Source organism: Pyxicephalus adspersus, chromosome 2 (assembly GCF_032062135.1).
Source record: "Pyxicephalus adspersus chromosome 2, UCB_Pads_2.0, whole genome shotgun sequence".
Classification (NCBI taxonomy): domain Eukaryota; kingdom Metazoa; phylum Chordata; class Amphibia; order Anura; family Pyxicephalidae; genus Pyxicephalus; species Pyxicephalus adspersus.
The window spans coordinates 10,050,820-10,070,408 of record NC_092859.1 but is presented as its reverse complement, the minus strand read 5'-3'; the positions used below and the strand labels follow the sequence as shown (position 1 = coordinate 10,070,408).

At 40.4% G+C, this 19,589-nt stretch overlaps 1 pseudogene; it reads right to left on the bottom strand.

Annotated features, from left to right (window-relative positions):
- The window catches only part of LOC140322834 (uncharacterized), a 317,266-nt pseudogene that overhangs the window by 252,242 nt on the left and 45,435 nt on the right, over positions 1 to 19,589 (bottom strand).

Sequence of the window (19,589 nt, the reverse complement as noted above, 5' to 3'; positions counted from 1 at the left end):
CGACATTTGTGGGGCGACAGGAAAAATTCTGTATTCTCTTGTTTATATTGCATTTGTGTATTATCAGAAAGGGAGGATGTGGGGCGAGAGCATGTCTCCACTCCGCACAACCTTGGGTGTATATATTATGCATAATGTTTAGTGTCTTGTCCGTCCACTGTCACCCCTGTTTTAGTCTATATATTTTGATGCAGCCTACCCAATTGTTTTCAAAGCTAATTCAGCAGTAAAACAAAGAGGGGTGCTTTTTGGCTTTAGGAAAACCATGTCATTTCAATTGGATAGAAAGGTGGTGGATAAAGATGGTCGATACTTGATATTGGTTGGAACATTAAATGACACTAAAATGACATTGGTGTCCTATTATGCTCCTAATGAGAATCAATTGCCTTTTTTTGAACAGCTGATTTTGGTGCTCAAAAATTGTCAAGGCTATTGATAATGCGTGGTGACCCCAATGTTCCACTAATACCAAGTATGGACAAGAAAAAAAAAAATGGAATTCTGTTGTATCTGGGGATAATATAGTCTCAAAAAAAAAATTGCTTGATTTCACAAGATCTGAAATGATGTCAGATATGCAGAGGAACTACATCATAAAGAAATGGAGTACACATATTTTTTCCCCATTCTCACCACCTGTTTACCTGTATAGACTATATTTAAATACATCAAAAAGCATTGCCTTTGGATTTATCTTGTGATATTTTGTGGATCCCATGGTCAGACCATGATGCAGTTTGGGCTACATTGTCTTCCCCTTTTCCTAGGCCTGGTAGTTTTAGATGGTCACTTAATGACTTTGCTCAGTAACCCTGAGGTGGATCGAAAAGTACAAGGGATTTTGGTTGAGTATGTTTTTTTTAAACCAGCAAACTATGAAATCACTGGTTGTGCTATGGGCGACGCATATGACGGTAGTAAGGGGACAACTCATACAGATAGCCTCACACTTCAAAAAGAAAGGTAGGGCAAAAGTAATAGAGTTAGAATCTAAATATAAAAAGCAGAGAATGCAGTACAAAGCTTCATTTAATAGGAGTATAAGACGACAAATGGAGGAAGTCCGCACACAATTGAATCTTGGCACAGCATCTATTGCTGAGAAAACGTTGAGATGGTCATATAATAAATTTTATGGATATAGTAATAAAATGCATACATTATTGGCAAATAGGCTGAGGCACTCAGAAAGACACCCAAACACCTATATACTTGGGGTAAATGGGGTTGGTCCCACTAGTAATCCAATGCATATATTGCAGGAATTTTATGAACATCTACAAAAACTGTACCAAACTCCTCATTCTTTCAATGAGAGCTATTGAAACATTCTTTCAGTTTATAAATCTTCCAAAAATTACCGCTAATAGAATAGAAATTTTGGAAGCCCCTATTACTTTGTTGGAAGTGATTAAAGCTATTGGGGATCCAAAACCCAACAAGAGACCAGGACCTGATGTTTACGGCAGTATGTAATAAAAAATACCAGCAAATACTGGGACCTTACCTGGTGGAGACATTATTTGGGATTCTGAAATGGAAAGCCCTTGATTCGAGCATGTTGGAAGCAGCCATTTGTATGTTACCAAAACCCCCTACTGACGCGATGAATTGGTCTAATTATAGGCCTATTTCACTTCTGAATCTGGATGTGAAGATTTTGGCGACAAATCTGGCATCCCAATTGGAAGATAGTTTGGGTGACTTCGTGCCATCTGACCAAACAGGTTGTATACCCAGACGACAAGTGGGAGATAGGATCATTCCAATAAAATCAACAAGCTAAACAATAAAACATCAGCTTTTTTGCGGAGTTTGGATAAAAGTAAAGCGTTTGACTCGGTGTTATGGCCATATCTTATATCATTATTAAACAAATGGGGCTTTGGAGATTACTTTTATAAATGGGTTTCCTCACTGTATGACTCCCCTAAGGCATTTATACAATTATGGGCTATCGTTCAGAACATTTTTCCATAGGCAGGGGTACCAGGCAGGGTTTCCCCACTGCCATTGTTTTTTGCATTGCTACTAGAACCCATGGCTATAGCCATTCAAAATAATGTTGACATTCAGGGTAGAGAAACAAGGAACACCACAAACTCTTCCTTTTTGCGGATGATATTCCCCTGATGAATCCCATGGTAACTTTTCACGATTTGATGAAGGTAATGGAAGGTTTTCATGACATTTCAGGGCTGCAGTTAAATAAATTAAAATGTAAGGTCTTAATATGAATCTATCAGTAGAAGTGGTAAAATTGCTCAAAGAATCCTTTCCCCTTTCAATGGGAGTTAAAAAGACATAGCTGTTTGGGTGTTTAAATTCCCTCGTCATATGATCTTTTGTATAGCGTAAATATCCCTGACGGTTTATTAGAAACGGAAACATTATCAAATCTCATGGTTGGGCCGCATAGCTTCTATAAAGATGTCCTGGTTACCAAAGTTTCTATATCCTATGAGAGTCTTTCCATTAGCTATGCCTAATCATGTATTAAAAATGCTACAAAGAAAAATGTTAGAATATATTTGGGGGGCAAAGTGTCCACGAGTTCCTAGACATACTTTATATCTATCTAGGAATCTGGGTGGCCTATGGATGCCCCCTTTGAGTTCATACTATAAAGCTGCCCACGTTACAATGTCATGCCCAAAAGAATATTCCTAAATGGGTTTCCATTGAGAAAACATTGGGGGCACCAATTTCAATAGATACATTACTCAAGATTCCAGAGGTACAATGGCACCACATCACCAATCCAATACTGAGAGATACATTAAAAATATGGGACTTTATTAAATATACAGGGGGCCTTATATCTGGTCATAGCCACTAAGCGCTATAACTGGAAACCCGTTGTTTCCTCCTGGTCTGAAGGAACCAAGGCGTTTTTCTTGGTGGGTAGAAAAGGACTTATATAGAATTTGTCATTTTACTAACACGGCAGGGATTCTTTCTTTTAGCGAGATTAGAGAAAACTATGGAAGCCCCACCTGAGGAACTCTAGGTATCTCCAGATCAGGCATTTTATACAAACTAGGCTGAGATTATCTGTTTGAATTAATAATATGACGTGGTTTGAGACTGTGTACAGAACGTAAAGGTAAAGGGATTTTTTTTCAGCTCTGTATAATACTTAAACAAGTATGGCCATACCATCTTATAGACCTAAATGAGAGGCAGATATGGGTATGTCACTGCAACAGGAAGACTGGAATCAGATTATGGTCTGCGGTGGCCCATAGTAGCATTAACACTCCAGCAGTAGAATCCAATTAAATATTGATGTTAAGATAGTATATGGTTCCATCTAGGCTTACTTAATTCCAGCCGACCTGTGGTGGTAAATGTTTTAGGGGATGTAATACTGCAGAACTCTCTATCATATATGGTGGGAGCAACCTAAAATAAGAACATTTTGGATGGTTTAAATTGATAGCGTAATCTGTTCACTTCAGCCAAAATGATTTTGGTCAAAGCAAGGTGGTCCAAAACCCCCAATGTGCAACAAGTCAAAAGTAAAATGTCCTGGTTTTTGGTGAACGAATAGATGAGAGCGATATTGACTGCCTCGGTTCCTAAATTTAAAAAAAAAAAAAAAAAAGGTCACCATAGATTGAGTACTATATGAATAATGGCTGGGAACGGTCAATATTGACCATATTGTCACATTATTAATTATATATTCCCTTTTCATATGTGGGATTGTCAGCTGGCCTGCCTCCTGTCCCCCATCCTTCCTTGGTCTTTGTGTTCTAGTGGCTGTCGATGTTATATGTAATATGCCAAGAGTATTTGGGTATATTTGTCATACTTAACTGAGTGGTAAAGGTGAATTCTTTATGTATTCTTAAGATTAAAAAGAAGTAATGAAGATTGGAACAATAGGGAATGAATAATGGTTAAAAGATGAAGTATGGAAGGCTATTTCCATTGCAGAAATTTAAAATGATTTGGATAAGGATTTACAGGTTTTTTTCTTGAATATACCATTTAATTATGGTTTGTTGGAAAACAAATATTGTATGACACGTTTTTTGTGGTTTTGTTAGTGACAGATCCCCCCTTGCTTCCCCTCTTCCACTGTAACCAACCTTGTATATGTAACAGTTTTCTGTTAAGCCGAGGCTGTAGGGTCCCAGAATGACTCAGGGGCCAAAACCCGACAAATCAGCTAAGGTTTGCTATTCTGAAAAAAAGAAAAAAAAAAGAAAGAATTAAGAATGGTATTTAATTCTGGAGAAAGCACCCTTTTTGGATTTTAAACATATAAATACTTCTTAAATATGCACAAGAAGGGACCAAGGACACCACAGTATCTAAACCTTGATTTGCATTTTTAGAGTATTGGGGTGGTTTTAAAACAAGTCAGTTTGCCAGCTATGTTATTGGTTTTCTGTTAAATGCCCGTTTGCTTCATTTGCTCCAAGGATTCTTGGAGATTATGATGCCAACCCCCCTCAAAAAAAAAGTTAGGATTTACCTCTTTTTAAAATACAGAAAAGTAACTTATTTTTTGTTAGTTTCACCACTAACTAGTACAGAATGATATCCTCAACTGTAGACCAAAAGGAAAAGAATTGTTTCAGGTATAGATAATTGCGAAGAAATAAGAAATTACATTTGATTCTATCTCTTTGTGCAGTTTGGAAACAATGCCTAAAACCATAGAAGGCTTGTACGCAGTTTTCCTGCCCATGAGCTCCACAACTGAAAAACACGGGGTCAATAGAAATATAAATAATATATATTAATAAACACAAAACATTGGCCTGCACACCCAAGTGAAAACACTGACTTTTCCTAAAGTGGTTAAGGCCTTCCAAGAGGAAAGTGCTAGGAATTAAAGAATGCCTCAGAAGAAAATATTGCAGTAAAAAGATTTATTACCAGTGGTGGGAGATCACATAGTAAGTGTATACAAGGTGGTATCAGATCAGCTCCAAAAAGAAGAAAAAAGTATAGATCATGCTCAATGCAAGGAAAGAGTCAAATCTGCAAACTATTTCTATTCTTAAGGAACAGGCCGCCATTACTAAGAGAGTGAAAGACAATAATGTCACTGCTCCTACCTGTGAATGTGAAGTAGAAGAGAGTGAGATCTAGGAGGTATATTGGGAGGAAAAGGATATGGATCTAATGTTTCTTTTACCTGTGACTAAAGGGATACATTGCAGGTCCTCAAGGAAAGTGAATGCACAATCTTTATTGCCACTTATCACAATAAAAATGTACTAATAACCAAAAGTTAAATCAAATTATTTGCCATGGATAGAATCTGGAGATTTTCAAAAAGCCTGGAAATTAGGTGATTTCTGGCATTTATACTATTTAACCTTTAAATATTTTTGAGTGTTACTGATTTCATTGACAAAATTAAACTGAATTTATACCATGCAATGCAATATTTGTACAGCAGAGGTGAAAACCCCTCTAGGTGTTAGAAGTCCAAATTATCAAGGTATATTGTTACTATTAACCCCTGACATGCAGATTTGAATTTCTCTTTCAGATATTTATTAGGAAGGCAAAGCTAAAAAAAAAAAAAAACAGGCTCAAAGTCTATTAGCAATAGAACTGATAGTGGCATATTATAGGCAGCCGAACAGCAAAATACTGGTAAAGTTACATTTTTTTCTTGTTGCAAACAATGAATATTGCAACACAGAAAACTCTTAAATGTTACAACAGTTATACCGAGAGATACTCATTTCCAAGGCCACCTTTTCTGCTGCTGCAAGATAGGGAAATTGTTAGAGCATTTATTCCAGTCACACACAGGAAATTTTCTCCAATTGTTGCTAATAAAATTCACCAGTCTATCTCATCTGTCATGAGCGGCACAAGCAGTGAGGCAGGTGATCACTAATAGCAACATAAAACTGAGATGTGAGATTACTGAGGGTGCGGGTCAATGCTTACTGTGTGAATGGTGCAAATATCTCCATGTGGGGATATACAAACACTTTGATAAACTCAGAAATACCAATCTAATATGAAAACATAGGTACCGACAAAACTTCAGCCAAGATTTAACAGGTTTAGAACAGGATCAGGACCATACAAAGGCGCAGGCTAGGAAAAAAAAAATACAAAAGAAAAAACCCTGAGGATCTAGCAAGGATATAGGGCAGGGCAGGCTCTTAAATAGGGAACTCCTATTTGCATACATAATGAGTTTTTTCTGTACCACCTGTTAGTGGCAGTTCATGGTAGATCAGCTATTTAGCGCCACCAGCTGGAAAAACAGGATATAGCAGAACTCACAGCATCTCAGTTTGACTGTTGATGGGTTTAAAATGTCAGGTCAAAACAGGACTGGCAATAGAAGGGAGGCCGGCAGTTACTAGTGGTCCCTTGTCATAAACAAAACCTCTGGGGTCTGGATCAAGAATTCATCTCACTGTGGTTAGCAGTAAGAGGTAGGGCACCAGCAGCACTGCTACTAACCACACCACCACCAGGGGTAGCAGACAGAAGGAGCACCCATTAGTCATGTTAGTGAGGGCAGATTACTCCCAGTCCAGTTTTGCTCCTTGTGGACTGGCTAGTTCATTCATCATCCCAGTTATAGCAGAGAAATATACAGTGAATGTGATGTGTGACTCTGTAGACAGGATTACTCTGCTTCATCTTCAACACTTATAAGCACTTTTCTATTTTTAGTCACTTTTTATGTCTCTGAAGTCTCTTAGAAAACAGAGACAAATAGTTTGTGTAAATCACAGAAATCAGAGTTTATGAAATAGAAGAGCTGTGTGATGATGCACAACAGGTATTCAATCCAGAGCTGCTACAAAAGACAAGTGTTGAAGAAGAAGTGACACAATTTCAATTCACTGTCATGGTTCTACACTGCTTCTGCTGGCTGCAGAAGTGATTTAGCTGTTGGCAGTAGTGGTCATGCTGATGGTGGTAGTGGCATTGACAGTGGCACAAATAGTATTTGCTCTCCTATATTTGCTCTCCCTGTTACAGCTACTGTTGTCCTTGGGGGCCCATTGTCATTTTAAATTTTGTGCTACACCTGCACAGGAATGGCCATATTCACCTCTCCTGTAGATTCTTCTTTCTCATCTTTCTCCTTCTGCATCTTCATCTTGTAGTTGTCAGTTTTTCTTTGGGGAATATTTAACCAGGAAACAGAAGTACAATCGCAGCCATCTTCTGACATGCCAATGGATAGTTTTTCTGACCAAGCTACTGGTGATACGAGCCCTACAATACAAGGTGGTAGAAGCCAGCTCCTTTAAAGACCTTATCGGGTGTTCTCAGCATCGTTGGAAGATACAAAACCTCCATTATTTCTCAAACCAAACTGATCCTGCATTTTAGGAACAGCTGCAATGTTTTCACTTTTGGTAATTTGTATATGATACTTTATAAATATTATTATTTTCATATGCACAACTCTATGTATATAACCTAAGAAGAAGATACTTCTGCAGGAGTGAGAGCATAGATATAACCTAGCTTGCTGGACCATGGCCAGGTCTGAACCCACTTTAAGGTCTGAACCCACTTTGGCAGATCTTACAGTGCACAAAACGCATTTGTGGCCTGCAAGGACAGAATGGTCTTTCAATCCACAAAATGATCTATGACCTTCTTGGCTGCTGGAAATCAACATTACATATACTGGAACACTTGTAGGAACAAAATAAACACAGGAAGCTTTGGTTTTGTGTTGTCTGTCATGTGTGGAAGCCTATAGAGAAGGTAACACAATCTGTACACTGGGGAAACAGCATTATCAGTGATGTAATCCTTCTTATTTCATGTTAGAAGTGACCCTCAATTTAATGCATCTGGGGCAAAAGGAGGAAGAAATGTTATTAGGCAGTGGGATTAATACGATAAGTATCCATCAAAGCAGGAGGTAGAGAGAAGTGGTCATGAAGAAGAAGAAGAGGAGGAGATGTCAGATACAACACTAGGAAGTGACATAGTCCATTACCAGTCTATTAGACTAGCAGACATTTATTGGGTTACACTAATGATGGTGAACAGGGAAAACAGATTCACATTCCCAATTTGGCAAATATGGCAAGTTGTATGCTGGCTTGTTTTGTCAGTGACAAGTATATTTTTAATTGTTAATAAGAGTGTCAACCCCCTAATAAAAAAATCTACTTACTGTACAAATTTAAACTTTGTGAGGCATATTAGCTACAAAGTATTTTGCAGGGTGTCAAGCCCCACAAAAAATTTCTACAATTTCTGGCCAAAGAGGAAAGGTTTGAGTTTGCTTTTAGCTGCAGACCCAAGAACAAGAAGCGCTGCTGTTGGTGGTGGGCGTCCATTATTACCACACCATGAACAAGAGTTAGTGGAGTACATGACCCACCCTGGATCAAGTGATTGTACCCCCTTCATCCTAGTCCCAGACACAGGCCAGCAGCTGAAAAGTCTCATGTACAGCAGTATGTAGAGGAGTCCCACCGAGGTGTTGGAGAGGCGGGGCTACAAGCATTCATTGAAGATGCTCAGTTGTTTCACTCATCTGACAAAGAGAGTCAGTTCACAGGCTTTCCCCCTACTTACTTTTCACCCGAACACTCTGAGCCAGACAAGCCAATTCAAACTGGCTCCAAAAGGCCGCTGCTTCCTTTTTGGCATGTACAAAGAAACTGTCTCTTCTGATGATGATGATGATGATCCCCCATCGTCCAATGTTTCTGTGGTTAGCATTAGCAGCATCCAACCTTCCATCCCCCAGATGCTGGAGCGCAAGAGGAAATATGGCCCAAATGACCCCAAAACAAAGTTGATCAATGCGGCAATTGCACAGCTGATTGCGTTAGAGCTCCTCCCTTACCGGCTTGTGGACTCCAATGCGTTACGTTACGCGTTCCTCTGCGCAAACCCACAGTGCGTTAAGTGACACCATTTTGCAGAAAAATGTGTTCCTGCTTTGCATGAACATGTGCAGAGCAATGTGTCCATGGCCCTGCAGCACTCTGGTTCTAGCAAGGTGCACCTGACAACCGACAGTTGGTCGAGCAAGCATGGAGTGGGAAGATATATTTCCTATACAGCTCACTGGGTAAATTTGGTGGCAGCAAGGCCTGCATACCTACCTCCACCCAGAACACATCGCCATGCAATTTCCTCCTCAGCTTCCACTTCCACCTCCTCTTTTGACTCTTGTGCCTCAACCTCTTCCTCCAGGGACACTTTGCTGTGGAGACCCAACACCTCCCATTCGGCAGCATCTGTTCACCGCCAGCAACAACCTGCAGTTTGCTATTTCAGTGCACAACTCAGACGTTGCCACGCAGTCCTGAGGTTGCAAAGCCTGGGTTCCTCAGCCACATGGGCGCAGCCATTCTAAGTGAACAGGAGGACATATGGCTAACTCCCAACAGACTTCAGCTCGGCAAGGTCATGTGTGACAACGGGGCCAATCTTCTGGCAGCCCTGCGTTGTGGGAAACTCACACACGTACCTTGCCTGGCTCATGTCATGAACCTGATAGTACAGAGGTTCCTTAGGAATTACCCAGACCTCCAGCCGCTGTTGCTGAAGGCCAAAAAATTGCCAGCGCATTTCCGCTGGTCATACACACCCAGTGCCAGATTGGTGGATTTACAGCGAAGTCTCAGCTTGCCAGTGCACCGGTTAATTTGTGATATGGCCACACAGTGGAATTCCACCTTTTACATGCTGCAGCGGCTGGCTGAACAACAGAAAGCGGTGGTGGATTATGTGTCAGAGTCTGTTCGTTTCAGACATATACCTACACTACCTTACTTCAGCCCTGCGGAGTGGCTGCCAATTGAGGACTTGTGCACTGTATTGTCACCTTTTGAAGAGGCCACCAGGATGATCAGCAGATATCAGGCCTGTGTCAGTGACACCTTCCCCATCATATGCCTGCTGGAACAGATGATGGTGGATCTCGGACAGGACACAGAGCGGACGCTGCATTATGATGTAACGTTTCAAACATAATCTCAGACATGCGTGCCTGCTAGGCATAGTGCACCACAAATCCAGGAAGAGGAGGAGATGGAAGAGGATGAGGAGGACATTGCATGGGAGAAGGGGAGGAAGGGGCAGAGGAGGATATTGAGGGTACATGGCATCCATGCACCCAAACACAAGGCGGCATGTTCCGTGAATGGCAAGACCATGCGGAGGAGGAGGAGGACGACCCTGTGCTGCTGTTGACCCGCAGGAGTGTGGGTCCAGAATTTCCTCAGCTCTGATAGTTTGAACCACATGACAGACAGCCTTCATGCAGGAGTGCATAGCCAAAGATCCCCACATACAACACATAAAAACAAAGACTGATGACTATTGGATTGCTACATTACTGGATCGACGTTACAAGCAACACATACAACAACTGATCTTGCCCCAATACAGGGGACCTAAAATGCAGCACTACCAAGAAGTGCTTGTAGAGGACTTGTGCTCAGCCTTTCTGGCTGCCAGCAGCAGCAGCAGCATGGATCCCTGTGGCAGTTCCACCAGCCATGGGAGCCAAACAACTGCTTTAAGCGGCATGGGTGGCAGCAGCAGAAGAGGTCATCTAAGCCAAACTATGAAGGCTTTTTTCAGCAGAATTATGATAACTCTTGCTATCTATAAAAAAATCCATAAAAAATTCTTAGTTTATGTAAAAAATACAGATATTTAATTCTTATATCACTTGCAATCTCTCAAAATACACAGAAACATTTCTGTAAAAAAATACAGATATTTAATTCAGGCTACAACTTTCTATCTATCAAAAAAGCCATAAAATTGTATATATTTCTCTGCAAAAAATACAGATATTTAATTATGATTCATATTTAAATATCAGTATTTTTAGAGAGAAATACAGTTGTTTTTATGGCTATTTAGATAGATAGCAAGTGGGATTAGAATTCAATATCTGTATTTTTTTTACAGAAATAAAGAAAATTTTATGGGTTTTTGGATAGGTACTATCAGAATGAAATGTCTGTATTTTTTATGGATAAATATAGAAATTTTTCTGGCTGTTGTGATATATTACAAGAGGTATAATTTAGGATACCTAATGCAATCTATCACAAAAAAAACTAAAAATGTCTGTATTTCTGTAGAAAAAAATACAGATATTTTATTCTGATAGCCCTTGGTATCTATCCTAAAACCCATAAAAAATTCAGTATTTCTCTCCAAAAAACACAGATATTTCATTCTGATCCCACTTTGCTATATATCTCCAAAGCCATAAAAAATTCTATATTTGTCTCCCAAAAATCTAGATATTTAATTCTGAAAGCACTTGGTATCGATCCAAAAGACCATAAAAAATTCTATATTTCACTACAGAAAATACAGATCTTTCATTCTGATCCCACTTTGCTATATATCTCTAAAGCCAAATTGATGTATTATTCTACAAACAATACAGATATTTATTTCTGACAGCAGTTGGTAATTGGTATCTATCCAAAAGGCCATAAAAAATTATATATTTTTCTCCAAAAATTACAGACATTTTATTCTGATAGCACTTGGTTTATATCCTAAAACTCATAAAAATGTATGTATTTATGTGAGACAAATACAGATATTTAAATGTGATAGCTCTTGCTAGATATCCACAAATAATAAAAAATGTATGTATTTCCCCACAGGTTCCACCAAGTCCGTTCCCTTTTATGTGGTTTCACTAGATAGGAGGTATGGAAAGTGTGATTTTCGTTAATCCATTATTGTCTCAATTAGCTACAGCTTCTACACTGTCCATAGAGGTGATGGCCTCAACCTCCAATGCAGTCCACGCTCCGTCACAGGGCCCACCGCCTCCTAGTCCCTGTTACTGCTGCCGCCTTCCCAGTACCCAACTCTAGATGCAAGATACTAATGCCGTCCACACTTTGTCTCAGAGCCCACCGCTTCCTCCTCCTGCTGTAAATGATGCTGTCGCCTGCCCAGTACAGAACTTTAGATGCCAGATACTAGTGCCGTCCACACTTTGTCTCAGAGCCCACCACCTCCTCCTCCTGCTGTAAATGATGCTGTCGCCTGCCCAGTACTCGACTTTAGATGCCAGATACTAATGCCGTCCACACTCCGTCTCAGAGCCCACCGCTTCCTCCTCCTGCTGTAAATGATGCTGCCACCTACCCAGTACCAAACTCTAGATGCCAGATACTAATGCCGTCCACACTCCATCTCAGAACCCACCGCCTCCTCCTGCTGTAAATGATGCTGCCGCCTGCCCAGTACCAAACTGTAAATGCCAGATACTAATGCCGTCCACACTCCGTCTCAGAGCCCACCTCCTCCTCCTCCTCCTCCTGCTGTAAATGATGCTGCCACCTGCCCAGTACTCGACTTTAGATGCCAGATACTAATGCCATCCACACTCTGTCTCAGAGCCCACCGCCTCCTCCTCCTGCTGTAAATAATGCTGCTGCCTGCCCAGTACTCGACTTTAGATGCCAGATACCCATTAACAAGGCTGTCCATGCCCCATTTTAGAAAGTTACAGCTAGCGGATAGGAAAAGGCAGTCCCCTACAAAGCAATGTCTCCACTAGCTACAGCTTCTACACTGTGCATATAGGTAATGGCCTCAACCACCAATACCATCCTTGCTCCATCTCAGGGCCACTGCCTCCTCCTCCCAGTACCCAGCTCTAGATGACAGTTAACAATGCCATCCACACTTATCAGGGCCCACCGCCTCCTCTTCCTGCTTTCACTGATGCAGCTGCCTGCCCAGTACCCAACTCTAAATGCCAGTTACTAATGCTGTGCAAACTTCGTCTCAGGGCCCACCGCCTCCTTCTTCTGCTCTTATTGATGCTGCCGCCTGTCCAGTACCCTACTCTAGATGCCAGATACTAATGCTGTCCACACTTTGTTCCAGAGACCACCACCTCTTCCTCCTGCTGTTACTGCTGCCTGCCCAGTACCCAGCTGTAAATACCAGTTAACAATGCTGTCCATGCCGCATTTTACAAAAAGTTACAGCTTGCAGATAGGAAAAGGCAGTCCCCTACACAGCACTGTCTCCAGTAGCTAAAGCTTCTACACTGTCCATATAGGTGATGGCCTCAAACAATAATGCCATCTTTGCTTCGTCTCAGGGCCCACCAGCTGCTCCTCCTAGTACCTAGCTCTTGTTGCCAGTTAACAATGCCCTCCACACGTCTCATGGCCCACCGCCTCCTCCTCCTCCTGCTTTCACTGATGCTGCCGCCTGCCCAGTACCCAACTCTAGATGCCAGTTACTAATGCCGTCCACACTTAGGGACTGATTGGAATCCCGTTCATCCATTCATTTCTCCAATAGCTACAGCTTCTACACTGTCAATATAGGTGATGGCCTCAACCACTAATGCCGTCCTTGCTCTGTCTCAGGGCCTACCACTGCCTCCTCCCAGTACCCATCTCTAGATTCCAGTTAACAATGCCATTCACACAACTCAGGGCCCACCGCCTACTCTTCCTGCTATTACTGCTGCTGCCTGCCCACTGCCTAGTGCCCAGTACCCAGGGTTTTCTTTCCCCGCTGATTCCGCAAAGCCCCGTTTCTTTTTTATGTGCTTTCACTCGATAGCAGACCCTGAGATGGAGTGTGGAAGGCATTAGTAACTGGAACCTAGAGCTGGGTGTAGTGCATCTTTAATGACACCCCGAAGTGTGTAATGCAAGTGTGTAATTTGAAATTTGTGATTGAATGTAGAAGGCCACGTCGTCTGCTTCATCCATCGGTACAACACTTTATCGGACTGAATTTCTGTTTATGTTACCCCGGAACTGGGAAGTGGGACAGCAGTCCCCCTATATATGTTGGGGGGATGAGATGGGAGACACCGGTATATTTAATGGGAACCGAGAGGTCCTGGATGACCACATTGAGCCATGAAGTTATTGAGCTCAGCAGAGGGCAGCAGTAAGAGCAGGAGGAGTAACACAGCCATCCACACTACGTCACTACGTCCCCACCGCCACTGTAGGGACAGTGGGAATCTCATTCATCCCAATAGCTACACCTTTTACACTGTCAATAAAGGATGATGGCCTCAAGCTGTAATGCAGTCCTTGCTGTCTCAGGGCCCACTGCCTCCTCCTCCTGCTGTTGCTGCCGCTGCCTGCCCGGTATCCAGCTCTAGATGGCAGTTAATAATGCCGTCCACACTCTGTCTCAGGGCCTGCCGCCTCCTCTTCATGCTGTTACTGCAGCCACCTGCCCACTGCCAGTACCCAGCTCTAGATGCCAGACTAGATTCAAGCTCAACAGGGTCCTCTTTCCCCGCTGATTCCGCCAAGCGTTCCCTTTCATGTGGTTTCGCTATATAGTAGGTAGGGACAGACTGGAATCTCATTAATCCATTCATGTCTCCAATAGCTACAGCTTCTACACTGTCCATATAGGTGATGGCCTCAACCTCTAATGCCGTCCTTGCTCAGTCTCAGAGCCCACCGCCTCCTCATCATGCTGTAACTGATGCTGCCTGCCCAGTACCCAGCTCTGGATGCCAGTTACCAATGCAGTCCAGGATCTGTCTCAGGGCCCACCGCCTCCTCCTCCTGCTGTTGCCACCTGCAGTACTCCATTCATAAATATGGCATTACAGCTATCTAGGTGGCATTGATGATGCACTACACCCAGCTCTTGATGCCAGTTACCAATGCGGTCCCTGCTCCATCTCAGTGCCCACCACCTCCTCCTCCTGCTGCCACCTGTCACTTGTAACTTATAACAGAGCTGTCTAGCTGACTAATTTTTTGACTGAAAGACCCCCCCTCAGAGACATCTGCCTGTACTCTGAAGCCTGTGTATGGCTTCGCCCCATAAAATGGCCTTGCCAGCAACAGAAAAAAAGACTTCCTTTTTTTTTTAATGGCGTTCGAATAGCGGTTGAATTGAATAGTGAGCTATTTGACCAACACTATTATTTATCAATAGTATTGTACCTATGTTTGGAAAGTTTCAGTGAGAAATTTTTGATAAAATAGTTTTTTTAATAAATTACATTGTTGTTGTCTATTATTTCATTATTTTCAAATATTAATGATTTATAATTATTTACTATATTATAATATAATAAATAAATGTAATTATTATACTTGGGAGGTAATCCTAAGAATTACAGAGCCACAATATAATTAAAACTTTCCATGCAAAAAAAAATAGGAACACTTTTTGCATCAATAAACTGACAAAATTAGAACACTGGAGGGGTTAAAGCTCTCCAAGGGTGGAGAGGATACACTTTCATCAGTGATGCTGGGTGATCCAGCAAACCTGGAATGGATCTGGTCCAGAACTATAAACATTTGCTACAAATAGGAAATGATTTAATAAATCCATGCCGTGTTTTGCTGGGTCACCCAGCTTCATTGATGAAAGTGTATCCTCTCAAGCCTTGCAGAGCTTTAATAAATCAGGTCCAATGTCTCAGTCTCCAAACTAATTTGTAGTTTCTACAGATTGAAAATCTTTGCAAACTTGTGAAAAGTACATTTCAGAGGACTTTTGTGGCATGGCTAAATAATAGAACTAACTACCATGTTTCCCCGATTTTAAGACATCCCCATTAAATAAGCCACCCCCGATTTTTGAAAAAATAATTAAAATAAGACACTCGACTTTCAACAATAAATGTGTACTGTAGTCTTCTTCATGGAAAAATAAGACATCCCCTGAAAATAAGACCTAGGGGATATTTTGGCATTTCAAAAAATTTAAGACAGTGCCTTATAATCGGGGAAACAGGGTATGTATAACAATATCCATCTGGGTGCCTGGCCATGTGTGATACAGCATGTATAATTTATGGATAAATGAGTTAATACCCATATTAACCTGTGCACACACCTTTGGACAATTAATTTGTTTGGCTGTTTAAAAAATTGATTTTCCCTTGGAAATGAAAAATATAACCGATCACTATAATTGGTGATGGATATATGATCTTCTAATGATTTAGATTGGACTAATAACTTAGTATGTGATATAAGCTCATATTTTTGGATAAATCTTTAAGCACAGGTAATTCATTTTGTACTGTTTTATATAGTTAATACTGATGTATACAGAGAGATACCACAAAAGTCCTTTTAGAGTAAGATTAAACTCCTTCTGTAGGATATCAGGTTATACACTTTAGATATATTTATCTCACCGTCTCATCCCATCCTGAATCCAATCCAGCAATCCCAGGAACCAACACTACTAGCCACAACAGGCAGAATGTTAGAATAATTATTATTAGAAATTAGAAAATAGTAGAAGTTTTGACTAAAACAAGGACATACATCAATCTTTATAGGTATATAGTCATTCACCTAAGGGAAGGCCCCTTCCATCCTCTCTATGTCATCAAGCAAAAAAAGTCCAATCGCATAATCTCGGAAGTCAATAAAAGTAGAATAGTTCTTAAACGGTTAATGGGGTGGTAGTGTCCCATGGCTGATTCGACACCAAAAGACGTTGCCATCTGTTTGGTCTGTCAGCAGTGGTTTGCCTCAAGTTTCTCTTATCTGTCCCTTTATTTATATTTTCTGTTGATGTTCAGACATAGGAATTGGGTCACATTGTATATAGAAACATAGGCTTGTATTGATTAGTTTTTTTTCCCCCCAAAATTTTTATTGTAAAAAAACATCAAGGCTCATACAAAAAAAAAAAAAAAAAAAAATCGTACAGTATGGGTCAAAGTTATACAACCAAAAATACATGTAAAGTGCAATAATAAAAATAATAATATAATAATAATAATTATAAAATAATAATAAAAAATAATAATAATAAACAGGTTCGTGTACAACGAAATGGAACCTGAGTATTTTAATTTTTCAAACCAAGGAAGGAAAAATAGAAAGGAGGGAGGGGAGGACAAACCCATCAGTTACATAAATCTACTCACATTAAATAAATTAACCACCAAAAGTACAAAAGTATACCATTTAGTTAGCAGAGGCATGTAGAGGCTTTACCAGCGTTCAATAGAGGTCTCAAAAGAGATTTCTTGTACACCTTGCACGAGAAGTCAGAGACATGAAGATGCGCCAAGGCTGGTTTGGCTTTGATATCAACATCTGTAAGTTTAAGGATAATTTCAGTTCCAATAAAACTGCAATTTGGGGCACTCCCAAAAAATATGCATTAGCTTGCCCTGAGCTATACCACATCTCCAGCAAGTGCCGTCAGTATATAGAAAGAGCTTGGCAAGCCGATCAGTCCTGTACCAGAGGGTAGCCAGCTTGTAGTTAGTCTCCAGATATCTATAACATATAGATTAGTTGACAGCACATTAAGTTACTATTTACTGTAAAGCAAACATCAGCAGTATCAGTTCTTCATATAAGCAAAGTATAGTCTAAATTTTATTGTTGATGTTTATCAACATGCTTTTACTTTAAAATGTTGATATTTCTGTTGCTTAAAATTTGCCCATTAATTACTAAAAAAAAAAAATCATGTAGCCATCTCAGTGTGAATTCTCTTGTGCCTATCAAGAGCAAACTTTGATGAGAGGCATTTGCCACATTCAGAACATTTAAATGACTTTTCTCCTGTGTGTCGCTTCTGGTGGGTAATAAGATTAGAATGTTGTGAGAAGCATTTGCCACATACTGGACATGGAAATGGTTTCTCTCCTGTGTGAATCCTCTGATGACTAGCAAGAGTAGAACTTTGTGAGAAGCACTTGTCACATACCGAACATTTATATGGTCTCTCTCCTGTGTGAATTCTCTGGTGCATAATTGTAAACATACATAACAGTAAGTACACTTCGTATCAAATATTAGGCCTTGTCCTATTTAACATTCATAGGATATACGACCATATTCTTTACTGCAAACACCCTGTCTTACAAATACTAGACAACAAAGAACTGTAGATGAGAGACAAATATGGGCTGCACTGCAGTATTTACAGGATAGATAGATGGAGAGAGAAAAATTGGTGCTAGCAATGGTAGCCTCCTTGACTCTTCTAATACAGTTTTTTTGAGCTAAATAATCATTTAAAAAGACAATTTCCACACATTATATTACCATGCTGTTCATGCAAAATATGGTAGGCTACAAGACACAAACTAGCAGGTAAGCATGATCGCATTTGTCCATAAAGCAGCAATAGGGTTTCAGTATTGAGTTAGTATATTTAAAGCCCTAACATGGGTCAGAGGGGTGTTGAGACAAACTTACCAGAAATCTGGCATTGGTTGGCCAGAAAAACACTGCCAACAACTCAGACTAGAAGACCAGACAGACACACATACAGAAAATGTTGTGGACTGATCTTTTTTTAGTGCAGATCTCCCTTGCTTCCCCATGCACATCTGGAAATGCATTTATAGCCCCTAAGAGCTCCTGGTTATCATCTATACCAACCTTGCATATGGAACAGTTTTCCGTAAGGCTTGGGTTTTAAGGTCACAGAATGATTTAGGAGCTAAAACCTGAAACGTCAGCCGAGGTTTGCTGTTCTGTAAATACAAAAAAGACCGAATAATGGAGGCGTTTATTGGGGATACAAGAAAAGTATCTGCAGGAGCACCAACAATTAGGTCATATAAATGTTTATTAGGTATCACTATGATTCCTGGAAGTTTGCTAGCTATACTGTGTTGCCCACTTAGGGTTATGTAGAAAGTTTGCACAATAATTGTGTGTTAATAAAATAGATTTACTGGTTAACCATATTTTGGTCTGGTCATGGTACCGAGTAGGTTTTGTAGTTGTATGGGAGATTCTGGTGAAAGCACTTTCTTACTGGTTTTAAAGTTGTGAATACTACGTAAATATGCACACCAATATCTATAATGTGCAATATTCAAAGTTAAAGTTGGCAGTCAGAAAGGGATCCTTTTACTCCACGGTATCTAAACCTAAATTTGCATGATATGGGCAGGGCTTTTTTTTTTCATTGAACACACAGGAACCGCATTACGGCACCTTTCCCCCCCAAGTCTTTAAAAGTATGTGAAAGGGAACAAGTGTCAGCAATAACAATAACAGCTCAGCCGGTGAAGGCAGTGGAAAAGGAAAAGAAGAATTACAACTCTGAAGCTCTCATAAAAGCTTTCCTCACTCTCTTTTCCTCACATATCTCTGTCTGGTGTGCTCTCGGGGGGAAAGGTCTGGCACCGTATCTGGAGGAGGGGTGGGGGGAGATAGACAGGGTCAGGACTATGGAAGATGGGGGTCTACATACATTCTAAACTTGGTACCTTAATTATAATTATACAATATATTACAATACATTATAATACATCCTCAGTCCACCAATGGATCAATTATACACCCTGGTTTATCCCGACTTGATTTGTATTTAAGATTAAGGGTTTCAGCACCTTTTTTCTTACAAAGCGCTGGGTATAGGAATTGGGGTGGTAATAAACCAAGTCAGTTTGCCAGCTGTGAGATCAAAGCAAAACTACTTAAATAGGGTTTATAGGCAATAGAAGAACTCAGGAAAATAGAGAAGCAACACCAAAATGTTATGTATATTTACCCTAAATTACATTAGAAGAATAATTGAAGCTGTCTATTTAATGGGGAGGATACCTGAAACAAGAAAGTTTTTTTTGGCATTTCTATTATGTTGTTTGCTTCATTTAAATATATATATGA